The 12,931-nt window shown below is 35.8% G+C and overlaps 1 protein-coding gene across 1 annotated transcript in view; it reads right to left on the bottom strand.

Annotated features, from left to right (window-relative positions):
• LOC145664037 (uncharacterized) overlaps positions 1-12,356 on the bottom strand; it is a 59,895-nt gene extending 47,539 nt beyond the window's left edge. The window contains exon 1 of the mRNA XM_081730358.1: positions 12,174-12,356. The gene's annotated coding sequence lies outside the window, so the exon portion shown is untranslated. The remainder of the gene's footprint in view (positions 1-12,173) is intronic.
• Positions 12,357-12,931: the final 575 nt, after the last annotated feature.

The raw sequence follows: 12,931 nt of genomic DNA, 5'->3' as shown, positions 1-12,931 counted from the left end.
GATTTGCTTATTTTTACAGACACTTTTACAATATGCCAGCACCGGGATGACCGCAGCGAAGCGGGGCGGGTTAACATAAATGACAGGCGATATAATGTTAAGATTTACTGCAATCTTCTATGGTTTTTATCATATCACTTGAAAGCGAAAAAGTAAAAATTATCTAAGTAACAAAGTTTATTGCGTTCCGGGGTGACCGCAGCGAAGCGGGGTGAACGCTGCTAGTGTTTGTTAGTTTTAATATTGTATGTTCAGTTTTACTTTTTCTTGCTGGGGTAATATTGAAGCATGCTATTAAAAATAATTTTCTTCCATTTAACCTCTACAGTCCTCTAGTGCTCATTTGAGTACATTCATTTTAATACTATGTAAATATATGTTGTTTCATTTCAATCGCATCCTTACACGTTTTGCTACTCAAGTACTTATTCGATGATACATTTAGTGCACTCTGGGTCTATTGGATGGCAGCATTCAGCACATAGTGTGAGATTCAGAAGAAGGGCTGCAGCAGGAGAGGAAAAGATTGAAGGTCTTGACCAAAAAACGTGAGTATATTCTTTTGTTTAACTTTCGGCATGATTCAAAAAATTATTTTCTTGTACTTTAATATCAACTTCTTGATATAAAGGTATTATTTGTAGCAGGGACGCTCTGTACATTTCAGAACTCAGTAAAAACTACCATGTACTCAAATGAGTAATTTGGTACTTACGTATACATATTATTCCCCTGTGCTCATTTGAGTACTTTTCATATTGCTAGATATTTTTATCTCTCAAAAGCTATTTTAGGTTTTGTTTTGTTTCAGTTGCATTTAGAAATAAATATGCATTAGATGCTGGAGTAAGAAGATATGTTAAAAGCAGTTGAGATATAAATAATGTAATAAAATAGGCTTGTATTGTAATATTCTCTTTATGAAGTTTTACATCTATTTATGCTATGGGCGTAAGCCGTAATTGAGGTTACCGACCATAACATTTGATTTTATCCTTTCTCTGTTTATGCTTTTAACTTATTTTTCGATTAAGTAGTGTTAATGAAAGTTTTAACTGCTCGAATATCATGAGAGGTGATCGCTACTATAATTTCAAAATATTTCTATATTAAATTGCGCTCTTTCTTTGTTTTAATTTTACCAATTTTTCTTTGCTTGCGATTAAATTCAAGTAACTTCCTTTTATGGAGTAATGTTCAGCAGTAGCTACTTAAATTTTAAGAAATTGTTCTTATTTCAGGATCTTATAGAAGAAAAGTACTGCATGATCCTGGTCACATTCTACAAATTTAGGTAATGTCCTACTGACATTTCAATACCAGACGACAATGAGGCTAGCAATAGTGACTTCACGTTGAATGAAACCAGCACCAGTTCCGTATAAGAGTATGATGCTCGGCAGACTAAGATGGAATTAGATTCCATTTCTTGTTTTCCAAATAAAGCACTAAAAAGAGACATGATATGAGAACACAGCATGTATGAATTAGATCAATGTGATAGTTAAGGACAATAAGAGTGTTCCCGTTAAAGTTATTCTCGTGATGTAAAATGTATGATTGTTCTAATGAAACATTGACGGTACATGATTATAATAGCAGCTTATCTTATAAGGTACTCAAGGTAAATATACAATTAATACATTTTTCTTTGTTTCTTATTTTGTTAGGATGCATCACAATAAAATAGCCTACTTTGTTCTAACTTTGTTGTAAACACCACAACAATATTTTTGTCATTAACATTCGATTTTTCATTTTTAACATTTGCAAAAAGTCGTTTATGGTATGGAGTGAATTCAAGCAAATTCTCAGGAGTAATTATACTCATACTGAATGGATCTTGAATGATGTTAAAAGAAAGAATTCTGCTTGAAAACGAAAGCAAATAAATTTTTATTGATAATTAGCTGCTAATATTTGCCTCATTCCTAGCAAAAACATCTTTTATTTATTTTTATATTTAGAATAAATACAGGTAGTACACCTCAAAAGTACTCAAATGAGCACATGCCCTCCCTGTGCCCCTGTGGCACTTTTTAATAAGAAATTTCTTTTAATACACCGAAATACATACATTTAACTAGAAAATATTCAGAAATAATTTTTTGGTGCAGTAAAAAAAAATCAGGTCTGTAGAGGTTAAAAGCTGTTGTAAGATATTGGTTGCATTTTGCAACCGGCCAGAACAGCAGATAGGAGGCTAACCAGGTATATTTCTTTCATTCTCTGCCCCCGTTAGGTCACGTGCGTGAACTTCGCGTTGTCCCCGGAGATAAAGAAACCGATGGAATGCAAATTGACAGCAGATAAGAGCAAAGTCTGTTTTTCTCTCTCTCCATTGATCGTAAAGATTTCATTGATTCTGCGTAAACATTTCCGCGAATAGTTACCTGTAGAGGCATATTGGAGCTAACGACGTACGAAAGTTTCAGAAAATATGTCTATGTTGTTTTCAATGAGGGAAGTGTTCATCTTATAAAAGTAGTTTCGGCACGGCAAATTAAAGATGTCAGCAATACTACTTAGAAACGAATTTTACTATTATTGTAGTATTCTACTTCATGATATTTGACGGATTGTTAAAAACATTACAAGACTAGAGTTTTGAGAAATAGACCGCTGCTGTGTTAGACACACAAATTAACTGTCGAGTAAGTTTAAATATATTAAATAATATTTATTTGAGAAAATGAAATGTCAGATGGAGCCGAAAGGCTATTTTATACCGAAGTATTAATAACAAAGGCAGGGAAATGTGGAAATCGGGCAGAGCATATATGGGGAGTACGTCATCCTAGTGATATTCGCCTGGTGGGACAGAAGAAAATCGCGGGAGAACATTAATTTCAAAAAGCTCTTTGATATCACTTATGGATTTGCTGTATGGAGCTATGGATTTGGTTTTGGTTTGATTTCAGTTTAGCGTCTCGTTCAGCAGCGAGGCTATATGAGACGTGGACCTACAACTTAACGTAAAATCCGAACCACATGAGCTCCCGCCGGGAATCGAACCCGGGTCTCCCGCGTCAAAGACGCACACGCAATCCACATAGCCCCAAGGGAGTTCTATGAAGCTATGGAGTTCAATATTGAAACCGGAAGAGTAAAAATGTTTTACCATTTCCGGTTTCAGTTGAGAGATAGGTGAAAATGGTATTTTCTTGAGATGCTCAATCGATTTTCGGAAACTGTCGCTACCTACTACCAATTTAGTTTTATAGTGATCAATGTTAAAACCGAAAACGGTTGATTTCTACCACTTCTGGTTTGAATACAGGGTTAATGGAAGAAAAAGAACCTATTCTTGAGACGCTATATGAATTCCAGAAATCTTCTCGATATCTCTAACAATTTTTGCTCTAAGAAAATCAATATTGAAACCAGAAATAGTAGTGCGAGTAAAGGAGGAGAAAACACGTTGGCTAGAACCAGGGCCGTACTAGTCATGGGGGAAATCGGGAAATTTCCCGGTGGGCCCTGGACGATTAATTTTTTAGTGGGCCCTCCGCCTCGTAAGATAAGTAGCGGTATATGAACAAAAAGGCGCACGTCACACACTCTTCGCATACGGGAGTAAGGAAACGAAGGATGATTACACGTCGAGTACCGGCAATACAGTCAACTAATCCCAGACCAGCAGTCAGTTCATGATGCGGAAACAGCCTTTCACATTTTTCGTAATTCAACCTTTGAAAGGTTCCTGATTTCCCACTCTGCTTTATACTTTTGCTAATATTGAAGTATTAAGCTAAATTGAAATCTCAAATAATCCATAACTAGAAATCAAAAATAATTTACATTTTACAGCACCTTGTTTCCGTATAGAAAATATACGTTAGGGGCCCTGGAGCGGGAAATACCAGGGGGCCGAACCAAAACTTTTATGATGGGTCCTCTCTTAACATGTTCAAAAGGGTCCATGAATTAAATAGGTGTGACTCATGTCATTTTTTTTTTTTTTTTTTTTTTAGTTGTTAGGTGAAAATATTTTCAGTAATTTTAAAAATTTTGGGGACCCCTTGGTCACTGTCAATCAGAGCCGTAGCTAGAGATTTCGGCGCCCGGGATGAAGTAGGATTCAGCGCTCCCCTGCCCTACACTCACCTCACCAAGCTTTTGTATTTTGAGATATATAGGCCTACATATAAGAGAAGCAGTTTTTGTCATTATGCTACGATAAATATTTATCAAGCGCTTGGACAGACCATTGCAACAGCCAAAAGCGATCATTAGTATTCTTTTATAAATAAGAGCTTCTCTTAAGGGGCTTATATTACTTTTGATAAACTCGAGAAAACTACCTTTTGTTCTATACAAATTCAATTGGAGAAACGTTATAGAATTTTACAACTATTACAACGTTTCATACTAATAAATTAAATATCAATGCATTAGAAACTCTGTACTTTTAAAATGTTCGAAATACACCCTCCATTCCAAAAGAAACCGAACTTTTGAAAACAAATAGTACCACTAGTGCCATCTGTTGTAATATTTTACCGGTAGATGGCGTAGTCCCTCATTGACAACTGGTATAAATGTCATGACATTTGGATGCACGGCAACAAAGTTACTGCGTTTCAACTGTCAGTGTGTTGTGTACATCGGTCGGAAAATGAGTTTCAAACAACGAGCTGCAATTGAGTTTTGTGTTAAACTGGGTAAAACTTTTAGTGAAACGCACCAAATCCTACAAAATGCATATGGTGATGAGTGTCTATCCCGTACGCAAGTTTACGAGTGGTTCAGGCGATTCAAATCGGGTAGAGAGACGCTGGATGATGATGAAAGATCAGGCCGTCCCAGAACCGGATTATCGGAAGAAAACATCGAAAAAGTGCGTGAATTCATCAAACATAACAAAAAATCGTCGGTGAAAGTTATTGAAATGGAATTAGGCATTCCTCAAACAACCGCATACCGCATTTTGACCGAAGTTTTGGGCCTTAAGAAGGTTAATTCGCGGTTTGTACCACACAAACTCACCGAAGACCAAAAAGTTGATCGAATTGCGCATGCAAAGACATCGTTAAAAGTGCTCGGCAGGATCGAAACTTCTTGAAATCGATTGTAACTGGTGACGAGACGTGGTGTTTTGAATATGAGCCCGAAACAAAGCGGCAAAGTGCTGAATGGAGAGCGCCGGATGAAGGAACACCCAAAAAAAAAAAGTCGCTTGGTGAAGTCAAAAGTTAAGGTGATGCTGATTTGTTTTTACGATTCAAAAGAAATTATCCACAAAGAATTTGTTCAGCCCGGCCAGGCAGTCACTGGAGAGTTTTACTTGGGCGTCATGAAGCGTTTGCTGGCAAGAATTCGTCGTATTCGGCCCGAATATCGCGAAATCGGCAGTTGGACTCTTTTGGACGATAATGCACCATCACATCGTTCGCGACTTGTAACTGAATTTTTGGTCAAAAATCACATTATTCGGTTGCATCATCCGCCCTATTCACCAGATCTCGCTCCGTGCGATTTCTATCTGTTCCCGAAACTGTATTTGGCGATGAAAGGAAAGTGGCACGCATCGATTGATGCCATTGAGAAGGCGACGAGCGCCGTCCTAAAGACCATTCCAATAAAGGACATGGAGAAGTCGTTTGACAACTTGTTGGAGCGTGCAAATATGTGTATCGATGCAGAAGGGTAATACATTGATTAATAAAAATGATTTGTTCCAAAATGTACATTGCTTTTTTGTTTTTTTTAAAACGTTCGGTTTCTTTTGGAATGGAGGGTGTATGTGACAGCATTAATTTCCAGTAATAATTGTAAACTTTTCAAATTTTATTCTGTATATGACCTACAAATTTTATTCTGTATATATTGTGAAATGCATCGGAAATTCAGAAGGAGCCTTCTTTGCGAATTTCTCAATAGTGATTGATGGAGATGAAGAATATGTTTAATGTTTCTTTTTAAAATCCAAATGTTGTTTGGCTACTACATAGTTTGAAATTATAATAATCACTTAATTTCTTAATGAATGAAAGTTCTGAATTTAAGACTACTTATTATTAATTGACATATTGAAAATACACTAACACATACACAAACATGCCAAAAGAATGAAAAAAGATCAAGTAGTGATCAGTAGGGCCCGGATCTTGACCTAAATTTTTCTAAAAAGTGACCTATAAAATGACACTAAACTTCCGGTAAAATGACCATAAAATTAACAAAAATTGATCTTAAAACTTGCGTTTTAAAAAATTGTTTATTTCGTTAAGCATTGACATTTTTTAAAAATATCTAATGGATTTGAATTAACATTTGTCACTCATATTCAAGAAGCTTGGTTTCAGTTAAATGCAGCCCATTGATCAGTCAGGACTAGCTCAGGAGAGTAATGCTCCCGGAAGTAGGAACGAAAAACACAGTTCTGATTGGTTGGCGTTATCCATTTCTTGTCACATTGCCTTCAAATAGCAGAAATCAAAGAACTATTGTTGTCGGTCTTCGTGGCCAAGTAGGCTAGTGCTAATGCTACTAACAAAAAATCTCTTTTGGCGTGAGTTCAAACCCGGCTCGAGGAAAGTATTTTTACATTTTTATAACACTTTTTAAATTAAAATAATATGAAAATAATACTCAAAAAAGTGATTTACTTACTTTTGTGCAGATAAGTAGTAGTAGTAGTAGGAACGGGCTAGAAGCCACGCAGGGCTTGTTTTGTTCCCCTTGTACTCCATGATATAAATTTTGTGACCAACTTAAAAAAACTGCCTAGGATAGCGCGTAAAACAGCTGGCTAGAGTAGGGCGCGAAAAAACGTAATTCCTGGAGCATTACTCTCCCGAGCGGGTCGTGATCAGTCTACTGTACGGCATTGTACTGAAAGCGTCAATTCACTCCCGAGTTGAAACTAAAAAGCACTCTTAAACAATAAAAGTTCGGAAGTGTACACTACATGAGAGTAATACGTAAAAACCCTGTTTAAAATCTTTGAATGGTTTCTAATCCATTTTTAGTTATGAAAACTTACCCAAAACTATCGGTTTGGTTACCTACCAACCCGCACCTTTTGTCAACCAACTACAGGTTAGTTTTCATTAGTTTTCATTAGCTACAGTCAGAAACAGGAAAAGAGACCATTTAACTTCGTGTTTTTCACACCCGTAAACACTGTTCATTTTAAGATTTCCTTATGTAGAAGAAAAAGAATAGAAAGGTCATAAGTGACCTAAAACTTACCTTAAAATATTTAAAAAAATTACCTGAAACTTCAAAACGGCAAAAAGTGACCAAAAGTTGACCCTAAAAAAAATATTTTTACAATCTAGAGTTGATGGATAACGTTTTTATTTTAGCTTCCTTTGTCCTATGCGTAACAGAAAAAAGTTGACTTGTCAACAAAATCTGGGCCCTAGTGATCAGTTTTTGAAAAAGACGAAATTCGTTAGGTTAAGTTTTACCCCTTAAGCCCCTATTCTACAGCTGATTAACGTTCGAAAATGTTATTGTTCCCCTTGTTAACCTTCATTTTTAATACTCTCGCGCAAATATCAGCTTGCGGCCCTTTATATCACATCGTCATTAACAAATCATATAAATAACTTTCTTTAAGTAATAAGTAAAAGCTTGTTGTGACTTGTTGAAACGTTTGAGTTGCTAGCGAAGAGAAGACTTAAAAAAAAAATCTATTCCTTTGCAATCCCATAACAATATTAATTTAATTGGGCGCCAATACTTTTTCGGTGCGACGCGTCGTTTATCCATTTCCAACACTTTTTCTTTCTTCTTGCTCGTTCGGCACCCTCTTGCTATCAGCGCCAGGGACAACGGCCTCGCTTGCCCACCCCCTAGCTCTTCTGCTCTTAATACAAGACAATGGAGAAGTGTTGCATTTGTATAAAGTATAAATTACTTCTGATGCTTCATATTGTGTATTTGTGTATGCACCAGGGGCGCCTATAAAAGTTTTATGGCAGAAGTTTGGTATTGTTATTTTAGGGGAAGATATGAGGTAATTGAGCTTGTGCAGATGATTGTAGAGTTGCAACAGAAGAATGGAGGATTGGGCATTACATAAAATCAGTCAGTGTCAGGGGAGAAATGACTGCTTTAAAAAAGTTTTAAATCTGCATTTTAAGTCTTTTCAACACACTTACACTCCCGGACTCCTTTTATTGTCGGGGGAGGGGGCAGTACATACATGTAAGTGGACCCCCTAGAAAGTACTTTCCCGGTGGACTCCTGAGTTGCAGTACGGCCCTGGCTAGAACCTATTTTTACAACGCGTCTAGGAACTGAAAAAATCTACAATATCTTGAGTTAGAGATCCATGAACGCTGATCCTAGGGAGTTCAGAATAAGGCTGATCCTGGGAAGTCCAAGGTGCCTAGGGATGCGCACGAGACGAGTCGAGACAGGATTTTCCTTACAAAATTCGAGTCGAGACATCATATTTACAGCACATTTTCGGGACGAGACAGCCACAAATCTTGTTTCGTGCGCATCCCTAAAGGTACCCACTTTAAAGTTTGTTTGGGTCTCTTAGAATCTGGATATATTTACTTGGATCTTTGTTTGGATATATGATAATGAAACATATATACCGGTAACTGAAAGCCTTTCCCAAATGCAATGACGACACCAGCTTTAATTTCTTGCGGGGGGGGGACAAGCGGAGGGGCACAGGTTTTGGGGAACAGCTTTTTTTTTGTATACCGAAAACAATAGTTTCATATTACTTAAGCTATATTATAATACAACATGTCTGGGGCAGAGACGGGGAACTTGCCCCCATGATTCCGTAATTTAGTTGTGGTCCCCAAGTGAAAGATCAACATAAATTACTTGGTATGTTTTATATCAGTCTTATTAGTTTAAAGAAGTGCGAAGTGCGTTTACAGAAGTACCAAAAGTGTGTGCGTTAGATATGAGTCTACGTGAGAGCCCTGCAATCTGTTGACATTTCATGCAATATCACGTGAATACCTCCACAGCCAAAAGTAAAAGAAAGAGCGAAGATAGGAATTTAACAAATGATTTTTGATATTGTTGTTCGTCTCAGAATTATAGTGAAATTATTCTTTTGTGCTTTCCCACAGTAGGAATTTTTAAGAACATTAAAAAGGTAAAAAATAAACTTGTGGAGTCAAAGTAATAATAATAATAATAATAATAATAATAATAATAATAATAATAATAATAATAATAATAATAATAATAATAATAATAACAACATTAAGCTCTGAAAGCTGAAGAATAATAAAAAAAGAAAACATACACATTAAAAATTATTTCTAGTTATTGATCATGAGAATAAAAACTCAAATACTTAATAAGGCTAATGAATATTAATACATCTAATAAAAATACTGTCTCACTTATCTCACGGTAATAATCCTATATCACTATTTAAAATTCCATTACCGTATTATTACCGTGGGGACAAAAAGAAAATGAAATCTTTCAGTTTTATGTCCCACGGTTATGCCGGCTAGGCCCAAAGGAAACGATGATAACGAAGAAATGAATGAAATGGTGGAATGGAGAAAGTGGGAGGAAATGGGAGAATCCCAAGAACACCCACTCACACGGCGTTTGTCCACCACAATGTCCACTTGATGTAAGCTGGGATTGAACCAGGGATCCTGCACGCTCTATCACTGAGTCACCGCGACCCACGAAACAAAAACATCCAAAGATGAGACATATATTAAATTCGTGAGAATAAAACCTCATATGCCTTTTCGAGAAATTCGTTTTTTTTCTATTTTCTTTTTCTCTTTTTCTTTTCTTTCTTTCTTTCTTTCTTTTTCTTTTTGGGGGCCGCGGTGGCTCAGTGGTAGAGCGTTCACCTCTGGTGCTTGGGGTCCCGGGTTCGATCCCAGCCCCCGCCAAGTGAACTTTGTGGTGGACAAACACCGTGTGCGTGGGTTTTCTCGGGGTTCTCCCGTTTCCTCCCACTTTCTTCATTCCACCATTTCATTCATTACTCATCATCACCGTCTCCTTTAGCCTAACCGGCATAACCGTGGGACGTAAAACTTAAAGATTTCATTTCATTTTTCTTTTTCTTTTTTGTAAACATATTAACTGATGTTATACGATAACCATGCAAGTTATGAAGATACTGATACTGAGACATGCCTTCATGCAATATACTTTTCAATATAACAGCAGACGACAGTGCGAGCACATAGTATGGTTAATTATATATAATCCGAAATTATCATTAACTCTTAAAGAATTAATTTACATTTAGTTAAAATATTGTTCACCAACTGTGAGGGTAAATTGTTTAGTTTTAGTTTTCGACAAAATTGAGAAAAACGAATTTTTATGACAGTAAAAAGTATATAATACATTGTTAATAATAACCGATAGTAGTAACGTCATTTCAGCTTTTGCCAGAGAGGGACTAAGATTGTCCACCGACATAAGAGTTTCACGCTTAGGGTTACCACCCGTCCGGGTTTGTCCCGGACCGGACATTCCGGGAATTAAACAATTCATCCGGAATCCAGAACAACATCTACTCCGGCCGCCAAATGTCTGGGAATATGAAAATTTATAAATCTAAATTTCGTACCTGTATCATAATACGTAATTCAAATATAAGCAAATTTAAGTGGCAGTTAACTTTATAAGCACTAAAATGAGCTTTGAGATCAATTTTGAAGTTACTTGGTAAGCATTTTAGTAATGTTTTATATAATGTGTGTGTGTGGTGTAACAATTTCATCCTATGTATTATACATGTTTAAATTTCGATAAACCGAAGTTACAAAGTAAAAGAGAATAAGTAAAAAATGATACTTATAAAGAGAGCAAATCTGAGATTGCGTGCTAAAAGGAAATAAGTTTTTAAAAAATATATAATCTTTTTCAAGAAAGAAATAGTTGCTTTCTTGAAAAGATGCATTTTTGACTTTTTGCCTTTTGCAGTGCAACTTCAGGATTGCTCTTTTTAAAAGTACTGTACAGCTTCTCACCCATTCTCTTTTACCTTGTTACGCTAATAACAAATAAAAAACATGTTTTTAATATTGAGAGTCTACCCTTGCATGTAGGTGTGTAAAAGGGATGCATTATAACTAGTTTTGCATGTCTATCTTTTAACTTGACTTCAATTCTCGGCATGTCCGGGATTTCTCCAGATGGAAGGTTACGCTGTTGTTCTTTATTTATTAGTATTTTAATATGTAAGCGTGTTTCTAACACTAAAGGCAGGGCAATTTTCTCCTACCCTCCCCAAAGGACATCCCTGATTGATAGTTTTTTATTCCATTAAAACAGATTATTTATGCACTGTACAGTCAGCAACAAAAGCTCTTTCCGTTTGATGAAATTAGTTTCGTAAATGACTCCAAAATGGAAGGACAATTTGAGTACAGTTTTCAGTAAATTAAAAAGAATGTAATTTTATGTACACTCGTGTCCAAAATGATTGTCGCATATCTATAACTGTCTTCTTGTAAGAATACAATTTGATAATGATTTTGCAGAGTACTTTTAATACTGATACTACGTGTATAATTGGGAAATGTATATTTGTGGTAAATTTCATAGGAAAAGAATTGTAAATACAAAAATTAGAATGAGTAAAACAATATGTTGCTAAATGGACAAGAAAGTTTTATTTTCGTTTTATTGTTCTTATTTAGTGCTCTTTTAACATGAAATTTGCCACATACATGTCTTTGCCGATTATACACATACTAACATTATAAGAAATACTGGGCGAATTCGTTATCAAATTATATTCCTACAACAACAAATTGATAGACATGCGACAATAATTTTGGACATGAGTGTACGTTCAAGCCGTTATACGTTTCAGCCATACCAGCGTTATTCCCAAAATAAATTTTACCAAACGGAAAGCATTTTTGTCGCTGACTGTACATGTAAACTATTATATTATATTGATATTTGTCTCTTCCTCATAGTAATACACATACTACTTGAAAAAATGAAATAATTAAATTTAACTGAATCTCATTCTAACCTTAAATCATAATATTATTAAATTCAATAAGCTATACAAGGTGCACTGGGTGTAAGTAGGTATGCATCAAAACAGAAATAAAATAATAGTAACCACATTGGCTTTCTTTCCCCCTTGTTAACCATAAATTCTATACTTAACGAGAAAGAAACCAATCACAAAATGAATGTCAGATAAATTAAGAAAAATGCTAAGAGTAAACAATGCTTACTTGCAAACACTGCAACATTCTTTTCCTCGTAATTCCCATAACTTCAAGTTCAAGATCGCGAATAGTTTGTTTTCTGTCAGGTTCATTTATTTTTAAACTTTGGTTGCTGGTTATTTCACTGCGTTACATAAACATAAGTATAGCACCTGATCAGCTGATTAGCACCATACCAAGGACCGGCGCTACAGCTGTTACAAGTCCCATGGGCGAGTCCAATTCGTAAAACTGGGAGCGGTACGTACGACGTAATCAATAACCATGCCAACAAACTAACAGATGAATGAATGATTCTAATTTTGTACGAATCGAAGCTTTTTATCTATAAATACCCGTATATATTCATTAATTTTACTTTTATCTAAACTTTTTCTTTAAATATTTTCATTATCACTGTACTGAAGCCAATAAACTTACTGATAACAAATTTGACATCAGGGGCGGATCCAGGACCGACTTCTGGGGGGAGCGGTGGGTTGTCATACTACTACTTTTAAGGGCTCCAAATTTTGGGATGGGTTTTATTTATATATATATAAAATAAGAAAGTTTTGTCTTCTGGGGGGCACGATCGCCCCGATCGCCCCCCTCTGGATCCGCCCCTGTTTGACATAAAGGAAAATTTTCATACTTCCAATTTTTAGAAATGCTTATTGTTACAATGGGGAATTGTGGTACTTCTTTTCGCTCCCTCATCCCCTGTCCGATTTTTTTTTTTTTTTTAAATAACAGGATGACATTGAATAATGTCAATTTTGGAA

This window comes from Thermobia domestica, chromosome 11 (assembly GCF_964235325.1).
Source record: "Thermobia domestica chromosome 11, izTheDome1.hap1.1, whole genome shotgun sequence".
NCBI classification, from domain to species: Eukaryota; Metazoa; Arthropoda; class Insecta; order Zygentoma; family Lepismatidae; genus Thermobia; species Thermobia domestica.
Note: the sequence above shows the minus strand (reverse complement) of the source record. Positions and strands in the feature narration are given on the sequence as shown.